Genomic DNA, 4,998 nt, shown 5'->3' with positions numbered 1-4,998 from the left:
CATGCTTCTCATTGTGGTGGCTTCTCTTGTTGCAGAGCACGGGCTCTAGGTGCCTGGACTTCAGTAGTTGTGACATCCGGCTTAGTTGCTCTCTGGCATGTGGGATCTTCCCGGACCAGGGCTTGAACCCATGTCCCCTGCATTGGCAGGCGTATTCTTAACCACTGCGCCACCAGGGAAGTCCCATGTAGGACCTTTTTGTTTATCCATCCTGTATATACACCAGTTTGCATCTGCTGATCCCAAACTCCCAATCCAACCCTCTCCCACCCCCTCCTCCTTGGCAACCGCCAGTCTATTCTCTATGTCCTCGGTTATGTTTCTGTTCACACACAGGCTGTAACCAGGCTCTTAATTACTTTGTTATCCTGTTTCCTTGTTAAGAGAAGAAGGGTTTAAGGAAGGCACTGAGAGAAGCCAGTGACCAGTAGAAGTGCAAAAACAGTGGGGCTGTCAGAAAGCACACCTGTCTCCTTCCCCCATCGTGAGCAGAACTTTTAAATGGCAGAGTATGTAAGAGTATGTGATGACACATCTCTGGATTAAATGATGTCTCCCTGGTAAAACGTGTACAGATAAGTCTTTAGTTCAATCAGAGTGAAAGGTGAGATCAGAGAAAAGCTGGAGTGTCAGATTTCTGGTAGAAGGTCCTGCCTGATTGTTACTAAGAGGGCTACTACAGTACTAGTTAGTTCCTTAGTCATGGGTTGAGTGTTCGAGGAGTGAAACAACGAGCAAGATGTAGTGTTGGCCCTTTAGCAGTGGAGTGAGAGGGGAAGACGCACAGCAGATGTCTCATCCTGCACGTGACCTGCTGTGACGGGTATATTCAGGGCGTTTAGTCAGTGTTTGTGGAAGAAGAGGGGGAGCCGTGAGGCAAAGAAAAGTCATCAAAAGAGGCAGTCCCTAAGCTAAGTCTTAAAGGACTCGTGAGAAACTGGTGAGTCAGCCGGTGAAAGGCAAGGATACTCAAGGCAGAGTGGACAGCGGAAGTCCAGAGCCGTGAGTGTGCGAGGGGTGTGTCACAGAGCCACAGGCACAGGCTCTGGAGGATCAGTGCAGTGTCCCCAGGCAGCGGCAAGTGCCCCTAAAGGAGGCAGCGAGGAGGAGGAGAGCGGGTCTTAACCACCCATGTGTGTGGAGCTGGTTTCCTCAGAAAATAGCTAAGAATGGAAGGGACAAGTTCAGGTGGCATTTTAGACCACTGACGTCAGTATGGATGAGGAATCTGAAGAAGCCTGGAGATAATTATGCCCCACTCTTCTGAGGAGCAGTGCTTTATATTTTCAAGTGGGATTTTCACGCTGCCACCACCTCTCCTGTCCCTACTGAAAGGTTTATAGGCCGGCAGAAGGGAGAACCTGGCTTAAGTAAAGTTAATCAGGTTCCTTTACTGTACAGCTTCTCGGGGCTGCTGTAGGCTAATGTTCATTCTGGATCGTCACAGCAGGCGTATGGTACACAGCCATCCTCAAAGCTATTTGACCCTAGAGTCCTTTTCTAATAGAATGTCTAACAACTGGTTCCACCAAACAGCAATTTCGTAACTTCTAGACCAGGTAACGGCAAGAAGAAAGGGGTCTGAAATAAGGTATAGATGAAGGGAGGAAATAAGTTCTAATTGTATTTAGGAAATTACCAGCAAGACTTGACCTTGGGAAGTAAGGAAGAAGTAGGAGGCGGAGGCTGAACCCCCATCTGTGTGACTAAGGTTGGGTGGTGGTATCATTGAGTTTGGAAATAGGGGATAAAGAACTGAAGTGGGGAAAAGACTTTAGTTCTGGACATGTAGAATTTGAAAGCACCTGTAGAATTCAGAAGACAAACTGGTAGATAACTGGACATGCACGTGAAGACATGGAAAGATAAAAATTTGAATGTCACCAGCACATAGCAGCCATTAAAATCATGAAAATGGATGAGATTTCAGAGAATTGTGAGTACTGACAACGTTTAAGTAATAAGCAGAGAAAGAATTCTGGGAAGGAGAGAGGTGATAGAGTTTCAAGAAGGAGGAAGTAGATGACAGTGTCATCCTTCAGAGAATGTAAGTGTCCATTGGATTTGGGCAGTTAGGTCCCCAGTGACCTTAGAGCAGTGCAGTGAAGTGGTGGACGAAAAGCCAGATGGCAATAAACTGAGGGTGTAGGGCTGCCTGTCGGGGCCAGGCGGGGCTAGTGAGGACAGTGGGAATAGGCTACTCTCAAGGAGTTTGGATGAAAAGAGAAAATAATTAGCAAAAAAGAATTTTTTAGAATGAGAAGGACTTCTATTTTATATGTTGAAATGAAGGAACCAATAAAGGAGATCCTGAAGATGTAGACAATAATTTAGAGAATTGGGGAAACATGGACATATGAATAAGAAAAAAAAAACCTTGCACAGTATATAAAAATCACTTGTATCCTTCGAGCTGGATGGATACTGGTAAGTTTGGGAGGAAATAAAGGTAAGAAGAGATAGAAGTTAAAGAAGTTTATACTGATAGCCTCAGTTTTCTTTGACACAGATTTTTCAGAGACACATATATACGCATACATAATTACCGTTTGAAAATTCTTTCATAGTTACATGTTTTATTAATCACGTCTGAGAAAAGTCACTGATTTTCATTTTGTATAGCATTATCTTGTAAGGACAAGATACAGTGACAACTTCCATGCTTTTTGCATATCAGAGCTGACACTGAAAGTATCTGCATAATTGAATTTTCACTTCTTATTTGTAATAAGTTTATCCTTAGGAGGATACTTTCATAGTGTTTGATCACAGATGAGTTTGGGCATTGCTATCACTCAATAATGTTAAGCATCTGTCAGGTTCTCTCCTATACTATATATTAATTTTTTGTCCCTTAAGCAAATATTTATTGGCGGCCTGTGGGAGTAAGATACACCTAGGTCCTCTTTCCTTGGTATATTCACAAAAGCCTCTGAAACTAAATTTCCAAGTCAGGCCATACTAAGGCCTGGCATAATAAGTTTTCATTGTTAACAGTTTTTTTGTGTTTGTGGGGGTTTTTTGTTTTTATTTTTTTGAAGCAAGGATAAGACACTGTCTTAACTCAGTAGTTGTCCATTCATTAATAAGTCAAAGAAGACATTGATGAAGCATGGTGTTTTGAATATCCTTTCCACAGAATAGGTAATGGGCCATCCTGAAACTCTGGTGAGATGCTTATCATTTTCAGATTTTGGAGTGGCTGAGAAAACCCTATTACACCTTGAATTATCACTAGAAACATGAATTCAGCCAAATAAAAACAGTGCCTCTGCCTACTGAGGTGGTCAATTTCCATCTCAACAAAAGTGACCATTTCTCCTTTAGATTAAAATCAAGAAAATCCCCTCTGTCCAGGATGCAATAACGGGGTGCACGAAAGAGGAAAACTGGAGCTATTCCCTCTTTACACCTGAACAGTGAATTCATTCTGATATCAAATATTTGTTATGATTCTGTTATGACCAGGTGCTTTATTGTTTAGAGATCAAGTTACTGTTCATTCTTGGTAAGTAAGAAAAATCCACGTTTTAGGACTCTGAATAGTAACTTTATATATATTATATATATATATATTAAAAATAAATATGTATATTGTATGTAATATATATTCCACCTATTCAACAAAATTGTAACTTTCATCATCTCTTACGAATGATGAACTGTATTCACTCTTTGGAAAGGGCTTATAGGGAATTAAAGTCTCCATATACTTTTTATATAAGACCGTGGAAACCAAATTCTCAACTGGGAGCAAACTTAGGTTTTGCTCTGAAGGTTTATGCTTGCCTGGCCTTAGAGTGGTAGGCCAGGAACTCAAGTTTTTTTCCTCTAAGTTACTTTCATTGATGCCACCCTGAAAAAATTTGGAGGGAGTATTTTTGAAATAGCTTTATCTCAGTAACCCTTTAAAAATGCTTCAGGGTATGGGGAACATAACTGTCAAAATGTTCAAGCAACTCTTGTTGATTTAAGTGTAACTGATCAGGAGCAATACAGGAAGGAGCTGAGTACAAAAGACAAAAGGCGTGAGGCTATTTCATGTATTGTTTTTGGCTTATTGTCCAAAACAGAGAAAGTCTCATACACTGGCGCAGCCAAGGTCCCCTACTGTTCTCTCCTTTTAGTAGAAATAAAAGAGAGCTCGTTTCTCAATAGCAGCATTCTATCCTTAAGTGGGTACACAGTGCTATTCTGATGGTCTCTGGAGCAGAGAATAATTCCGTGGCAGCTCTGACCTCCAGTCACCGGGTCCTCTGTAACTTAGTCTTTCATGGCCAAGGACTATAATCATTATTTCGATTTATATTTAGCATCTCAAAATGGAAAGGATTCCATGGACAACAAAGCAGGAAGTGATTTCATGAAGTGTTTTAGTATGGATAAAACAATAAACTATAAAAATACAAATCATCAGTAAAGCTTTTTCTTTCCAGAGAACTATATTCAGAAATTAATGTAAGCCTCTAAGGTGCGCATGTGTGTTTTTTCACCCATGATCATGTCTGTATGTGTGTGCATTCCACCGCTACAGGAGACATGCACAATGATATCAGATTTGTACTGGTTTCTCCCAAGAACTGTGTGCTCGCAGGGTTCGTTCAGGAAGGTGAGTGCCCTACCACCACATCACAGTCATATCTCATCACCTTCGGCAGGAATAGTTTAAACTTTAACCTCATATGCAGGCTTATTAAATTAGTGTTACTCATCAGAACTTGCTTACTAATAAAACAAGCTGAATTAGCCACTGCAGAATCATATTTGGAAATTCAATGAAAATTTTACATTTTTAATAAAGGCCCAGAAATATTATTTCAGAGCAGGTGGTACAGAAAACTGGTCAAATTTGACATTCATTCATCACTGAAGTGTGGAACGTGACAGGTGAAAATTGATATTGATTTCTTTCCTCTAATATTTGGAAGAGTTCTAACAGGTAAATCAAATGAGATAACAAGACATATCAAGTCTCACTCATTTCTATGATCACATCCT

This window comes from Mesoplodon mirus (genome assembly GCF_964341445.2).
Source record: "Mesoplodon mirus genome assembly, chromosome: 7".
Taxonomy (NCBI): Eukaryota; Metazoa; Chordata; class Mammalia; order Artiodactyla; family Ziphiidae; genus Mesoplodon; species Mesoplodon mirus.
The sequence above is the reverse complement of the archived record's forward strand: the minus strand, read 5'-3'. Positions refer to the sequence as shown.